Source organism: Ambystoma mexicanum, chromosome 12 (assembly GCF_040938575.1).
Source record: "Ambystoma mexicanum isolate Mex_15411 chromosome 12, UKY_AmexF1_1, whole genome shotgun sequence".
Classification (NCBI taxonomy): Eukaryota; Metazoa; Chordata; class Amphibia; order Caudata; family Ambystomatidae; genus Ambystoma; species Ambystoma mexicanum.
In genome coordinates this window covers 1,029,233,145-1,029,249,984 of record NC_090936.1, presented here as the reverse complement: position 1 = coordinate 1,029,249,984, position 16,840 = coordinate 1,029,233,145, and the positions used below count along the sequence as shown (strand labels likewise).

The 16,840-nt window shown below is 46.9% G+C and overlaps 1 pseudogene; it reads left to right on the top strand.

The window, feature by feature from the left end:
- Window positions 1-13,980, top strand: part of LOC138514705 (zinc finger and BTB domain-containing protein 26-like) — a 61,454-nt pseudogene extending 47,474 nt beyond the window's left edge.
- Window positions 13,981-16,840: the final 2,860 nt, after the last annotated feature.

The window sequence follows — 16,840 nt, the reverse complement described above, 5'->3', positions numbered from 1 at the left end:
GGCTGACTCTGGTGGCTGGGGGGTGTGGGTGCAGGGAGACATGAGTGAGGGCCTGGTGGAGGCTGCCCCTGCACTGCTGGGGGGTGGGGGTGGTGAGAGACATGAGTGGGGGCCTGGTGGAGGCTGCCCCTGTACTGCTGGGGGGTGGGGGTGATAGGGGACATGAGTGGGGGCCTGGTGGAGACTGGCCCTGGTGGGTGGGGGGTGGGGGTGGTGGGAGACATGAGTGGGGGCCTGGTGGAGGCTGCCCCTGCACTGCTGGGGGTTGGGGGTGATAGGGGACATGAGTGGGGGCCTGGTGGAGTCTGCCCCTGGTGGCTGGGGGGTGGGGGTGATAGGGGACAAGAGTTGGGGCCTGGTGGAGGCTGCCCTGGTGGCTGGGGGTGGTGGGAGACATGAGTGGGGGCCTGGTGGAGGCTGCCCCGGCACTGCTGGGGGGTGGGGGTGATAGGGGACATGAGTGGGGGCCTGGTGGAGGCTGCCCCTGGTGGCTGGGGGGTGGGGGTGGTGGTAGACATGGGTGGGGGCCTGGTGGAGGCTGCCCCTGGTGGCTGGGGTGTGGGGGTGCAGGGAGACATGAGTGGGGGCCTGGTGGAGGCTGCCCCTGCACTGCTGGGGGGTGGGGTGGTGGGAGACATGAATGGGGGCCTGGTGGGGGCTGCCCCTGTACTGCTGGGGGGTGGGGGTGGTGGTAGACATGGGTGGGGGCCTGGTGGAGGCTGCCCCTGGTGGCTGGGGGGTGGGGGTGCAGTGAAACATTAGTGGGGGCCTGGCGGAGGGTGCCCCTGCACTGCTGGGGAGTGAGGGTAGTGGGAGACATGAGTGGGGGCCTGGTGGAGGCTACCCCTGCACTGCTGGGGGGTGGGGGTGATAGGGGACATGAGTGGGGGCCTGGTGGAGGCTGCCCCTGCACTGCTGGGGGGTGGGGGTGATAGGGGTCATGAGTGGGGGCCTGGTGGAGGCTGCCCCTTGTGGCTGGGGGGTGTGGGTGGTGGTAGACATGGGTGGGGGCCTGGTGGAGGCTGCCCCTGGTGGCTGGGGGGTGGGGGTGCAAGGAGACATGAGTGGGGGCCTGGTGGAGGCTGCCCCTGCACTGCTGGGGGGTGGGGGTGATAGGGGACATGAGTGGGGGCCTGGTGGAGGCTGCCCCTGGTGGCTGGGTGGTGGGGGTGATAGGGGACATGAGTGGGGGCATGGTGGAGGCTGCCCCTGGTGGCAGGGGGGGTGATAGGGGACATGAGTGGGGGCCTGGTGGAGGCTGCCCCTGGTGGCTGGGGGGTGGGGGAGGTGGGAGACATGAGTGGGGTCCTGGTGGAGGCTGCCCTTGCACTGCTGGGGGGTTGGGGGTGGTGGGAGACATGAGTGGGGGCCTGGTGGAGGCTGCCCCTGCACTGCTGGGGGGTGGGGGTGATGGGAGACATGTGTTGGTGATCAGTAGTGCAAGGTGACATGTGGGTTGGCTGGTGGGCATGGCCATGGTGGATGAGTTGCCTGTGGGACATGAGCAGGGGTGCAGGGTAGTCCCCTGTCATGTGGGCTGCCTGCAGGGGACGTGGAGGGTGTAGAGGGAACACCTGGGAGGACCCACATGGCCAAATCACATGTAGCATTCCCTGGCACCACCGAAATGCACGTACCCTGCTGAAATTGCGTGCGAATCTTCCCGCGCACCTCGGAATACACGTACCCAGGCCAATAGCGTGTGGAACTTCTCACGCACCCCGAAGTACACATACCCAGGCCAATCGTGTGTGGAACTTCCCGCGCACCCTGAAGTACACGTACCCAGGCCAATCGCGTGTGGAACTTCCCGCGCACCCCGTAGTACACTTACCCAGGCTAATCGCGTGTTGAACTTCCCGCACACCCCGTAGTACACGTACCCAGGCTAAACGCGTGTGGAACTTCCCGCGCACCCCGAAGTACACGTACCCAGGACAATCGTGTGAGTAACTTCCCGCGCACCCCGTAGTACACGTACCCAGGCTAATCGCGTGTGGAACTTCCCGTGCACCCCGAAGTACACATACTCAGGACAATCGCGTGTGGAACTTCCCGCGGACCCAGGAACACACGCACACGCTATTTTTCACACAGCGGGTGTCCGTGTTTGTCGGTACCCCGTTGCACCTCATTTGTCCTAGAGGGCCACTGTATGGCCCATTCATCATGGCTGTATATGGGTGCTTTTTTTTAGCGCACATTTTGGTGCACATTTTTTTCAGTCGCAGGGGCGCTACCGCCTGCTTTCTTGTGGCGTACTTGTTTGGCCCTGTGCGCGTCTTTGACCGTGTGCTGGTTTGCCCTATTCGATTCCATGAATACGGGTTGTAGGCGAGCGTGTGGGCGTTCCGCGCACTTGCCTCCTGTACTTCCCCCGTGATGCCCATATTTTCACGCGTTGTTCCCCATTCCGAGTGTTACGCCCCGTGTTCCGCCTACTTTTGTGATGTGCGCCGCGCTATGTGACATTTTGCAGTGGCCGAGGCGCACGCTGTTGGATCACCTTTGTGCCGGCGTGCGCGGCGCACATTTTTAGCACACATCCAATGTTTTTCTCGCGCACGGACTTCCATGAATCGCTGTGCGCTGGTTTCCCTGCGATTTTCGCACTTGCACTGCGATTTTCGCACATTTGGCACCTCTGTGCGGGAATTTTCGGCGCACATTATTTCCATGAATCGACCCCTTTAACTTTATGTTTGTGATCTTGGACACGTCTATATTTATTTGTATGATGTCAGCCTTGAAAACGACGCTTAGTCGAAACACGTGTCGGCTGACGCTGCATCATAATAAAGAATCTTAATTGAGTTACTAGCAAATCTAGTTATTGATAATAGACAATGGAACAAAGGTATGAGCGCAAAGCATGTCACAACCTCAAACAGCTGTTCTAATTATTAGGTGATAACGGGTACACCTATTCTGTGAACTGTGCATTGCAGCTTGGTCCGTTCTCAAGATTTTTGCGTGGGCAAAAGCAGACAGTTTAGACCCTCACTCGCTAACTTGCATGTTCCATATAACTAGATGATGTTTAGAAATGTTGTGGCTATGTTTTAGAGAATATTGTGTATCACTGTCACAATATGCCATGAGGGCTTGAGGTATTGAGGGGGTATCCCTAAAAGGGAACATGGATACCATGTCTCATCCCAATGATGACTGTCCCTTCCCAGAGGGTTGCCTCCCCCCATGTGATCCTCCCTCAAATAGCCACCCTAGGGTCAGGATCAGGTAGCATCTGCCGTCCCCTGGCCACATGAGGTGAAGGATACCTCTGGGAAAGGGGTAATGACATCATCAGATTCATCACATACCCTTCCTTCAATGCTGCTGGTTCTTTCAACATCTATTGGGAAATGGGAAAGGACGTCGACATTTACCTGGTCTCTCCCTTTGCAGTGTTCTACTGTGAAACAATAGGGCTGAATATCTAGGAACCGGCACATGACTCTTGCATTGGTGTTTTTACAGAGACTCATCCATGTTAATGGAGAATGATCATTGACCAGCTTACATTTTCTGCGAGTAAGGTAATATTTGAGATATGTGACTGCCTACATTATGGCTGGAGCCTCAAGTTCAACTGTGGCATAGTTACTTTCCCTGGGGTATAGCTTCCATCTGATATCAAGAATCAGATATTCAAAGCCATTGTAATCTTGGGAAAGAACATCCCCAACCCGACATGTGAAGCATATGTCTGCAAGAAAAATATCTTTGTTAAAATCAGCAACTTTTAACACTGGTTCACTGCATAAAATATATTTGCGTTTATCAAAGCAACTTTGGTCTTCAGTGCTCCAATTTACATTTTGGGGTTCTGCATTTCTAAGGTTGTCACTGAGGCAAGAGGTGATAGTAGAATAATTGGGGATGACGCATCTATAATACCCCACTAACCCTGAAAAGGCCCTCAGATCTTTTTTGTTTATGGGAACTGGGATTTCTTGGACAGATTTCACCTTTTCACTTTGAGGTTGGACAGGCCCATTTCCCACAAAACACCTGAGAAATGTAACTGCTGACTGGGCCAAGTGGAAGTTGTATGGGTTTGCCGCAAGGCTGGTCTTCCTTAAGGCTCTAACAACTACATAAAGATGGTGTATGTGTTCTTTCCATGTCCTACTATGAATAATTTTTTCATCAATTTAAGCGCTTCAGAAAGAAGAGTAAGGCGGAAGAACATGGTCCATCAACCTTTGAAATGTGTCCATTGCACTGTGGAGTCCAAAAGGTCATACTTTGAACTAGAATAGTCCAGTTCTCCACTTCTTCCTTTTCTGATCTCATGTTTTATATATGGTTTTAAATGGACAACTTTCCCTGGGGGTGTACAGATGTAGTTGAAAACCTCTTGTATTATTCCTGGCTCATTTCTGAAGACAAAAATGTAACAGGAGGGACGGTGCTACTAGTGGGAGGACTAAGGGTTCTAAATATATGAAACAGGGAGGTGTCCTGCCACTTTGTGTTTAAAACATCTCATCATTCAAGGATGTCCGAAGTCAATCAAAGAGTACATTAGCTTTAAATATTTTGCTCTTAGCATCCAGTCACAAGTCTGGTTTATGTTTGCAGGATCAGTCTGCAACGCTGCAAAACACAACAACACCTTGATCGTTTCTGACCAGCTTTCTTTAATTGGCTGGTTTAACTTTCTACTTTTTTACTTTTTCGTTTTTTATTTAAAATGCCACAAAAGCATAGTACATTGAATATACAAACTAATGTGTTCTTATTTCAAAAAGACACATATATACATACACATGTACAGGGAAAACCAGACTATACCAATGTTGGTGTGTGTACCATCAATTTTACTCAGAGATGGTCTAGTTTATGCTTTATTCATATTTGCAAACAAAATACACCAAACATAATTAATCTTGTTCTAATAGTGTGATTCTGTGACACAGGGTCTATACATGTGTCTTTGTTTAAAAGCTAACATAGGTTAAAAAAAGAGTGAGAGAGGTGACCAATCCATAGCTCTACACCAGGGTGGTGTGCCCTCTGTGTCTAGTGGACTACTCACCATCAAATGTGCTTGGCCCAAGTTGCGTTTTGGCTCTTGGTGAGTGTGCCTTCTTCCAGGCCTTGGATTGTGTCTCTCTGTGGGGGGAGAGGGACACATATATATATGTACTGTTTTAGATTTATTGAAATTAAAAACCTAGGTTAATAGATTCCTAGAAAAGGGGTGCAATAAAGAAGGAGAGAGACTATGTTGGTGGTCTCTAGTCCTCATGTGAGGAAAAGCACTGACCTTGGGTGTGTTCTCGAAACCTTGGGGTGGCGGATGGAGCATGGACTGGTTTCCACGCCCGCCTTCTAAAGGGCCACTCCGTATCTGCGAGTAATGTGTGGCTTGGGTCACTGTTCTTATTGGATCCAAATGGCCCTCAGCCTTAGACAGGCATACTGTGGATAGAGTGTTTTAAGGGGTGTGTTAGGTTCCGATATGGATGACATAATTGTGCACTACTGCCCCTTAACGTGAACGGGCTTATTTGTTTTTTGTAAACCCAAAATGAATGTTACTTTCCTGTTGCCCGTACCCCACTAGTGGTTCAAATGGATTCCAGGTCTGTAGGATATTGAGTGTTAGTGAGGTAGGAAGGTCTTAAACTTCTCTGTGGCACACATGACTGTTAGGATGTGTGCTGTAGAGAAAAGGAAAAAGAAGAACAACAGCTTTTCAGCCTGATCTAAGTTAATGCGGACAATGATTAGCATTAGTCTGTGCCCTCTAAGTGGGTTACATAGTCCATTTCCTATGCTTGAAGAAGCATGTGAGGATGGGCCTGGAATGGAGGGAAGTCAGAGAGCGTTAACTTGCAAATGCGTGTCTGTAACTCGCTCAGCTTGTCAGCGTCTCCCGCGGTGTGCATCTTTAAAGCTCCATGGTTGGAGCTGTTACTTAGAGCTCTGTCGTGCATGCATCCGAGAATAGTGTAACCTGAACAGGCCATGCATGGGTGTTTATTAAGACTTATTGACACTCTTTGTCATGCCAATCTGTTGTGCATTATATGGTATACATTTGCTTATAGTTTTCTTAACTTTGCTGAAGCCACAAGTAAATTGTAATTTTATAGTGCAAAACAAAGGGGAGATAAGCATGTGGGAAGCCGCAGGCTTGTTGAAGGGAGAGTGCTGAGTACACTGTGGTCTAATGGAGGGAGCTGTCTCCTCTTCAGGGGACTGCCATGCAATCTCATATCTCGTGGTAAAGGGGCCGGTGCCACTTGTTGTTAAAGACTCAGGTGCCCCTTCCATGGTACACCTCTCAGGGGTACTCCAGCTCCTGTACAGAGTTATGTTGCTGGCAGAGTTTAGGTCAGAGGCATAGAGGAATACATGAACCAGGGCCAGCAAGTGCATTGCTCATTCCTAGTAGTGGGGCCTGAAGATCTGAAGGGGTGATGTACTGTAGAAGAGAGCTAGGTGCAGGGAGGAGACCGAGTTCAATTCTGGGAAAGACTGTGTAGCCTTGTTGAGCCCAGTGGTTATGGTTATTAATTTGAATATCCACCACGCTTCCTTTTGATTAAAGTTGTTGCTGATGTTTGTGTCATTAGTCACCTTGTTGATCATCCACCATTTAATATCATCTCAGAAAGTGTCGGCAAACATTTAAACAAACACAATGCAATCCGCTTTCATATGGACCTTAAAAGTTTCAATTGATAATAAAAGCAACACAAGGCCTCCCTTTATGAAGTGAACCTTTTTGGTTTCTAGGCAGTATCAGATCTGCAACAATGTGTGAGTGATCGGATCACCAATAGTTCAAATTTGGTAATTATGGTGATTCGATGTTGCAGACCATGAATAAACTGAGGACAGAAAAGAAATCTTGTGACGTGACTGTGCACATTGAAGATGTTGAAATCAAAAGACATAAAATTGTATTTGCTGCTGAATCCCCCTACCTAAGAAATCGGTGAGCTCTTTCAATGCATTAAAGTCAGTGTTCATTTCTTGTGTCCATGTAAGTGCTGTGTTTTCTCGCTGTGCTTCTTTTAGTGCCTGTAACAAGGGCCTTGTGTATGCTGCATAGTCTAAAATCCATGCTTGTCAGTAGTTACATATGGCAAGAAATTTCTGCATGTCTTTAAATGTTTTGGGTCGGATTGTTGCGCGCACAGCTGCTGCTCTATTGGGAAGTATGTGCTTGTCTACCTTGTACCCCTTCTGTGCCAATAAATTAGCAATGTGATGGAGTCTGCCTTACACTGTTCTTCATATTCTAGTCTGGTCCGATAGCACAGCGAGTAGAACACTCACTTTGACATCTATGCAGAGCATACTGACGCAGATTCAAATCCTGGCAGGGCCAAACTCAGCCTTTCATCCTTCGAGGTTGATAAATGAATACCACACACTGTGGTTAATAATAAGCAGCACTCAGATACCTGAGGGTTCGTAGCACTATATAATTGCTAAATTATTATTATTATCTCCGCCACATACCAACAGGTCATCAACGTATTGTATTACTGTACTTTTGACATCGATATTTCCTAGATCTTCATGCAGTATCCTGTTAAAAATGCTCAGGCTTTCAGAGTAACCTTGGGGTAACCTGCAATGTTCATACCTTTCCCCCCTAGGGTGAATGCTGTCAAGTATTGTGAATCTGGGTCCAGTGGACCCGAGAAAAAAGCATTTTTCAAGTCTACCACTGTGAAACACGTGGTAGATTTTGAAATGCTGCACAAAATTGATGTGGGGTTGGGGACAAGGGAAACTCCTTCTGTATGATGTAATTAAGTGGTCTTAAGTCCTCTATCATCCTCCAAGCCGCTCCCTTTGCCTTTTTAATTGGATACATTGCTGTGTTACATGGTGAATTTGATGGCACTATAATGCCTTATTGTAGTAATGCATGTATTGTCTCTTTTACTCCTTCTTCTGATTCCCTTGACAGGGGGTATTGTTTCACATGGGGCAGTACTACCCCAGGTTTGAGTTTTATCTTAATTGGTATCACATTCTGTAAGAGCCCTACATCATGGGGGATTAGTCGTCCATAGTTTGGTGGGCACCTGTTGCCTGTCTTCATTGAAAAATGTTGGGGATGCACTGACAATGGCCATGAGGGGATTTGTCACTTGTCTGTGCTGAATCATTATGTCAAAGGGCATGCAAATTTCCATTATGATCTCTCCATCATTGTCATTGTCAGTGAATAGATCTTCATCTGTTAGATCACGCAGTGCTATGTTGCGGTCTATAATAGGACTGTTTGCCACTCGCTTCCATATGTGTCCAAACCTATCACTGCGATACATGTCGCTGACACTTGTACACCCTGCAAATCTAGGGATAATTTAATCCCAGGCACCACCTCAGGGGCAGCTATGGGGTGGAAAACAAAGTCAGAGGTATTCTCCATTCTTGTCGTGTTATCTCAGGCACCACTTTTGCCAAGACCTGTATTCCTTACACAAACATGTCTGTGTCAACAGGCACTCCCCGGACAGTTATGTCATTTGCAATTGTATCGCTTGGAGGGGGAATATTCTCGCGGTTAAACACACTCTGCCTCTTTCAGTAAAGGAGATAGTCATATTGAGCTTTCTGAGGAGGTCCCTCCCCAGCTAATTTATCGGTGAGTCTTTGTGGTACAATAGGGGTGCTTGCACTGTCTTTTCACCTACTGTGATGTCTAAATCTTTAGTGTATGGAACCGTGACCACAGCCCGAAATAAAACCTGTGTTTCCAACTTTCGGCCTGACAACGAAAAACAGCCTTCCAATAGGTACGATTTTTCTGCCCCTGAGTCCACCATGAACATGAACTGTCTATTACCTATCTCTGCCCCCACCAGTGGTTCCTCATCTGGACCTACGGTAGTTGATAAGATTGGACACGCAAGTGCTTTCTGGATGTGTTTTTGTCCCTGAGAAAGAAAATGTTCCCCTACCATTAGCAGTAGTGACAAAAGGGTTACTGTGTGTGTTCACCATTTGGGTCTGCCGTGTTAATCGTTGCTGTGTCCCTTGGGGCGGTGCTCTCCACTATTGTATATGGCGGGTGTCGACCTGATCCTCTTGTCTGTATCCACCCATGGGTCATCCCTAGGGGCTGCCTGGGTGGGAATGACCATACTGCTGTTTATTGGTCATCCCTGGTGCATATGGATAGTATGCCAAGGGACGGGTGAAACATTCCCTCACAAAGTGGCCCCACCTCCCACATGACCAACATACTCCTTGTCCCTCCTTTGGGTCCCTGTCCCCCATGGCCTCCTCTCTGGCTTCGGTACCCACCCCTTCCTCGTCCAGGCCTTCCTTACCATTGGGGCCCCCTGTACTGCTCCTCTCCAGACCATTGTTCCTGCCTGTTTGCTGTCCAAGTTGCAGCAATTGTCGCTTGTAATGCTTCCCTCCCCTCCTCTCCAGCTCTCAGTCTGTCTATGGGGAGGGCGGCTGCTACGGCTGCAACCTTCACCAATTTATTTTGTACAGGCGTTGCTTCATCTGATAATCTATGTTGTGCAATTTCCTCTCCTTTCCTTGATCCTCCTACTGTGATGCGCTATAATGATTTGTATTTCAGGCCAACCCTTGGCTTCTATCCCCGCAATTTTGACCAAGGCCTTCGGCACTTCCTTCGAGTGGCCTTGTATGATAATGAAATAAAAGAGGGAGGTAGACTGGTCCCAAACGGTGCCCGTCTCCGCCCTCCACATATCCTGCACCCGAAGTATGTAAGTTGCAGAGTCTTCATCCTCCCGATTGTACACTGCATCACTGAGTTCAAATGTGGAGTATCGGGGAAGGTTCTTTCGTAATGCATCCCATACCTGTTCCCTCACATTATTAAATGAAGCTCCATTGTGGCGGTTACAATCTATTATTACTCCCGGGAACCCTTCATTCACCCACACTCTGTTTGCTTGATAACCCACTGCGGACACTAATAAACTCTTGACATCTCCTATTGCTTGTGCAACCCCGGTAGTGTTTTTCTCAAAAGCATATATCCACTTACATGCACCCCCAGAAATCGGGGACAGCGTCTTGAACAAATTGGCTTTATCCATTAGTGCTGAAGGCACATAGTGAGGCCTCCCAACCCCCTTGTGAATGAGAGGCATCTGTAAATGTGTCCTTTCTTTTCCTTTACCTGCCTTTGTCCCTTTCAATTTTGCTAATACCATCCTTCACATCCTGTTTCTCAACCTTCCCTCCCACCTCTCTTCTTCCCCAGCCACCTGTGGTGTCATGTACTGTACCTTCAGGCCTCCTGCTATTGCTCCTTCCTCGTACTCCTCAATAGCGCTCCAACATTCCTCTTCCCTCTTGGATATCACACTCCCTTGCCCTGCACATACCTGATCAACTTCCTGTGGTCTTCTATATTTCAGGTTATTTGTCCTATGTCATTTGGGGGTGTGCTTTTTGGACCATATGGACTAGTAGGATACACTATACTTCAGTGGGTTTGGTCATCAATGGGTAAAGCTTTTTAGGTTCTTCCCTCTTACCTTTTCCTTCCCCTCCCTCTTCCTGAGTTGCTGCCACTGCAGGCTGTGACTCTCTATCTTTGTTTTTAGCATGTGGAACCTACTCAAACATGTGCCAAAGGTCTAAAACTTCTCTTCTCTTTTGGAACTGCTTTCCCTTGTATTTAATCGATAGGTATGTTGCCGCAAGGTCCAGTACTGTCTTATCAAAAGACCCTCCTTTTGGCCATATCATGGATGACCCATCCCCCTTGATTTCCGTTAACTATTGCTCATGATACTTTTTTATCTTCTCACTGTATAATGGGAGGTGTTGACATATGTGCAAGAGGGGCGTGTCTGCACCTGTTGTTTGTATTTACTGGTTAAGTACGTATATATGTATAGATGCCTCAATCGCTACTATCAACTATCAATTCTTTATCTGGATACATTTCTTTTTCAAAACAACCCTTATTCTATACACTAAAACATTGTGATTACTCTTTCAGTCAAATTTTGAACATTTCATAATGATGACAAATAATCAAAGAACATCAAAGACTTAACACATTGACGTGACACACTGACGAACCCGACTCATGACAAAGAACATGAAACATGTACCCGTGCTTCCCTTATTAATTATTACCCCCTGCTATGGACCCAGAGTCTTTTCCCCGTCATTCACTCTTCACGGTCACCCCTCCTGGCCCCTTTTGGGCCGACCTCTAATCAACTTTACCAAGAGTAAAGAAGGAAAGTAACTAATATTTTCTGAGTCTTCTCCATATACAAGACTCCCACTTATTTATTTTTCATCCTCTATAATCCTGTACTGGTTAAGACAGTTCTACGCGGCGCCACCTTCCACCACCTTTCAGAGCTAGGTTCCCGTATCTCCTCTTATTTTTTCACCTTATACAAAGTCCCAATGGCCATATGCAGAAAGAAAGGAACAAATTGCTCTAAACCCACTAGTTGTTCCCCAATTACTTAATCTGTCTCTATTACCACTACCCTAATCCCTCCTTTAGTTTTTCTTGCAATCAATACTCACGTGTCTGTGTTGATCTGAGAGCCTCCGTGCGTGGTCTATCCACAATCCGGGTGCCGCCCCCAATCAAGAGCCGAACCCGGCTCCAGCGAGCAGTAGGTTGGGCATTTGCAAATTCGGGACACGCGAAATCTGTTCAGGAGCGTACATGATTTAAGGTAACAGTCAGCCGTAGGGGGAGGCAGTCTTGTTGGGGGTGTCCCGGATCTCGCTGCCATGCTCGGGGGCTTTCCCATATCATCATGTTGGGGTCACCAAATGAAAGTGGTCATTCTCCAAAATACAAAACCAGAACCCAGAATAAATGGATGCACCCCAGTAGGGAATGAGACCAGGAAACAAATTGCGAGTCAAACATGCTTTATATAATAATGAAATGAGGCATGCAGAGGACTCTGCTACTCTGAGAGGACTCGCCCAACAATACAGAAACATGACATTTTAACCACACTCCTCGTCATTGATGACGATTTCTATAAGTGTTACATGGTGCCACTTCATTGGCTTGTTTAGTCTAATACATTATACCCTATAAGGTGATGGTGCTACTCGATTGGCTGGTGCTGAACTTGTTGCATCGTGTGGTATGTGGGTCGGCTGGGCTCATCTAGGAGGGGTGAAGGTAAGGCTGAGTCCACACCATCAGTCCTCTAACTAATCTAAGCTATACAGTACTTATTGGCATGTAGTGATTAATATAAGACATAAAGCTTCATATAAATATGCAGGGTCGTCTATAAATTGTAGTAAAAGGCACACATTCTTGACCTGGGCCTCAGTAGGGACAGGGGTGCAATGGTCCAGGTGCCTTATCTGAGGGTGCCCTCCTGAGATTCATCGGCATGGTGCCTCATTGTTCAAATGAATGGATTGATAGGTGTTAGTACAGGGAGAATAGATGATCACACTGGATTGGTTATATGGGTGGCCCACGGGGATGGGTCTCGCCATCTGCTACATGAAAGAAACACTGGGAAGCAAGGGTTATACAGGCAATAATTCCTAAAGGTGGGGGGTTTGGAGGAGCTGGGGGAGGTTTGTGGAGACGGATGGTTTTCACAAGCCGGGCTTCAGCCCGGTCACACACAGGGCAATGATCTCAGAGGAAGAGAAGAAATACATTGTCAGTTTGCAACAATTCGCGCCCAAGCTTCTGTGAGAACAGGACAGCCCCGGCACAGACATGGGAGGAGGTGGGGGTGAGCTGTGCGCGGTGCTGGGAGAAGGCAGAGAGAGAGCTTATTAGAAATCCCAGTGCAGCCTAGTACAAGATGGTGTCGGGAATAATACAAAATGGAGTTTGGGGACGCATAAAATTGAGTTTGTTATGTGTCATGCAATGGCTTCCAAGCTCTGTCGCCAGTAGTTCAGACCCAGGGATGTCTCCAGCAATTGAATGAGCATAACTTCCACTTCATACGGGAAGTAGGGAGGGTCAAAATGACCCTTTCTCCCTTACATGAACAAGAGGTGGAAATCTCAATCTTGCAAAGTTCTGAAGCGGGAAGGCAACTACCACCTGCTATAGTGGTATGCTGCAATTCCCGTAAATTGAGCTTGTAAATTACCTTACTGCTGCCAGCTTTCTCCAAATGAGCCATGTTGTGTAACAGTGTATACAGGCACTCTGGAAGTTCATAAAGCCAAAAGACACTTTGGATAGTGTGGAAAAATGTGAAGAGGAAAGTAATTTCTCTGAGTTAAAGAGAGATGAGGATGATGAGAATGCTGAGGCAGAGGACCCAATGCTGCCAAGTTCTCCTTGTAGTCCACACTCTGAGGATAGTGGTGAGATTGATGATAGTGATATTCAGATTGTTAAAATGGAATCAATTGGAGATGCAGCTGTTAAGAAAAATCGGAAACAGATTATTTCTGCGGAATAGTCCTCTTTGCATGTATCAGATCCCCAACACTCCCTAATAAATTTAACTGTAGAAAATAAAGTCGATGAAATAGAAGACAACAACCTTCTTAACTATGATCTCTCGGATGCTGGTAGAGACATTGGGTTTTCATCTAAAGAAACATTTGGACCCATGAACAGGATGATGCAGAAAGGCCTTCAGTGGCATCACCAGTTTCCAAAGTGCACAAGAGTATTGCGTCATTTAGAAAGCTATGACAATCATTTAAAACTGCACAAACTGTTCATGTGTTTCTCTGTGGGAAAACATTAACTCTAAAGGCAATCTGCACAGGCACATGGGAGTGCATGCTGGAACAAAGCTTTTTCAGTGCAAGATCTGCAGGAAAACATTTTCTCAAAAAAGTTCACTGCAAGATCATCTAAATTTTCATAGTCGCGATAAACCCCATAAATGTAATTACTTTGATATGGTGTTTGCACCCAAACCGGTCTTGAGGAAACACCTCAAGCAGCTACATGGTAAAAACAGCTTTGAAAATGCAAATGAAAGAGGTGTTCAAGATATTAATGTGGATCTGGACTCTTAGTCCTGCATGTGCCCTACGGCTAGGAATAATGCCTGCTGTTGGAGACATTTGTTTCTTTGAATGCAGTTATTCTTTTTTTTTTATGGATGTTTTCACCGGATGTACACCAAAATGTGTAATGCACCTATTGAAACTATAGTATGGTGTGTAGTTTTGAAGACCTTCAAAAATGTGCTATAATATTGTATATTATGGGCTTAAAAAAAAAAGTAATGAAAACAAGTTTCTAATGCACGTTGCCCAGTAGTAATCTTTCAGAAACCCCCAATAATTTAACATTAAAATATAAAAAAATATCATCTGGGCTGTGTTGATATTCCAGAAAGTGCAAAACCAGGGGGAGCATTCTGTGTTTTGCAGTGAATTCGGCATTGGTGTTCTCCAATTCATTTGTTGACTGATCTTTGTGTCTAGCCCACATATCTTAGACTGCATGGGCATTCCAACATGTAGATCACATTGGTGGTTTTACAGCTTGTAAAGTGTCTCAGGGTACAGTCTCTGCCATCCGCCTTGAAGGTCTTGTTTTTTCTGCTAAATTTGCAGACTGTGCACCTTCCACATGGGTAGTGTCGCGTAAGTTCCCTTTGATTCCACAAGCCTGTTCTGGGAGCTTCCTTGAGTCTGGCATGTGTCAGATAGTCTTTCAGATTCTTTGAGTGCTTAAGAGCCATCCTGGGGCTGGGTTCATCTGGGAGGCTCATCTGTACAATCTGTAGATCTCTTTCTTCGGCTGGTTCCTCCCTCTGGAACAGCCTCCCTCCACCCTTAAACTGAGGAGTACCATCTCCGGTTCCGGAAGCACCTCAAAACCTTTCTCTTTGCTTCTGCCTTTTCTCCTCCTCTCCTCGGCTGACCTTCTGGCTGAAACCTGAACTACACTGGCTACCTGGACACCCTCTGATCTTGGGCCCAGGTCACTCCCCTGCCAGTGTCTCCTACCTGCACTGCCCCCCCTGGCAACCCCTGCACTTGGTGACTGTTTCTGTATCCCTACAGTCCCCCTACCAGCCCCTGACACCTGATGTCCGCACTTACCCTTGCACTTGCCACTTGCTTGCTGCTACTTATTATTGTTATCTTCTTTTATTGCACTGTTCACCCCCCCCTTCTGATGCACTTGCGTGATCTGAATGACACCTGGCCTAGTAGGATCATTGTCTGTCCTCCCTTTGTTCCCCTCCCTTGCCTCGTCACGCCTTCAAGCACTTGTGCATAGGCGCATTATAAATGCCATATCATATCATTATAAATGCCATGTCATATCATAAGGGGTCAATATTGTTTGGTCAGATGTTGGATCTTAGTAGTTTCTGGACTGAATGTGGTTATACAGGTAATCCTGTCCTGTTCTGTAGGCCTCATTTTTGGTGTCAGAAGTGCTTCCCTTGGGGTGCATAATGCTGTTTTCCAGGTGTTTTTCACCAGTTTGTTTGGATACCCTTGTGCTTTTAGTCTTGCATCCAACTCAGCTGCATGTTGTCTATACTGATGTACTTCTGTGCAGTTCCTCCTCATTCTCAAGAATTCTCCAAATGGCAGATTTTCTCTGAGGTTTTTGGGATGGCTGCTTCTGTAGTGCAGCAGGGTTTTGCGATCTGTCTCCTTTTTGTACAGAGTGCATACCAGTTTTTCATCTTGGGCCTTTATTGTCAGATCTAAGAAATTGATGGAATCTGAACTACTATTAATAGTACATTTAATCTCTGGTGTTTGAGCATTGATCCAGATGTAGTATTCAGTTAGTGACAAGGTGTTGCCCTGCCAAATGAAGATACTGTCCTCAATGTAATGATGCCAATTGACAAGGTTGTTGGCAAAGGAATTACTGGCCGAGAGAACATAGGTGCTTTCGTACTCCGCCATAAAATTACTGCCAAGCTGGAAGCGAAGGTCACCCCCATGGCTGTGCCGCAGGTCTAGAGGAAGAATGTTTCATCAAATGTGAAATCATTCTTTGTGAGGGTCTTTTCTAGAAGTTTTATTATAAAGTTCACTGGGACTCTCCTCTGAGTCAGGCGATGGATGAGGTGGCCCTTCATGCACTCAAATGCTGCTTCCTTTGGGATAATGGTATACAGGGCTTTTATGTCCATTGTCACCAGAATTTGTTTGAACTTTTCGAAGCGTGTATTCTCATAAGTGGAAATGGTCGACATGGTGTCCTTGCGATAAATCGGTGTTTGATGGCTCAGTGGTTTCAAGAAGAATTCAATGAACTTACAGAGGGGCTCCAAAATTGAGCCACAGCCAGAGACTATTGGTCTCCCAGGGTTTTTTTCCATATATTTGTGGATCTTCAGGAGTGCATAAAATGCTGGGATCGTGCCCTGAGATGTTTTCAGGAATGCTTCCTCCTTTTCTGTGATCCATCGTGTTCCTAGGTGCACCTGGTGATTTTCTGTATCTTGGTCTTGATCTCGGGAGTGGGGTCCTTTTTGCGTTTTTGCAGTTCATCTCATCTTCCAAGAGATCCTCTACCATCTTCTTATATTGGATTGTGTTTTGAATCACAGTCCCCCTCCCTTGTCTGACATTTTTTATCCCTAGGTCTGCTAGATGTTTAATAGCTTGACGGTCCTTGTTAGTGAGATTGTGCCGAAGGGTGTTGGACCCATTCTGTAATTTAATTATTTCTTGTTTGATACACTTCTCAAAGCTTATTATTGCCGCAGGGGTTTCGTTCTCATTCGGACAAGAAGATGATTTTGTCCATAGACCTGTGTCTTCATAGGATTCGGTGTATTGCGTGTCTCTGAAATGTGCTTTTAGGCGTATTGTTCTAAAGAAACCATGTAGCTCCTTGTCTAAGTTAAACCAGTTTGTCAGGTTCATTGGCACATAGGACAGACCTTTGGAA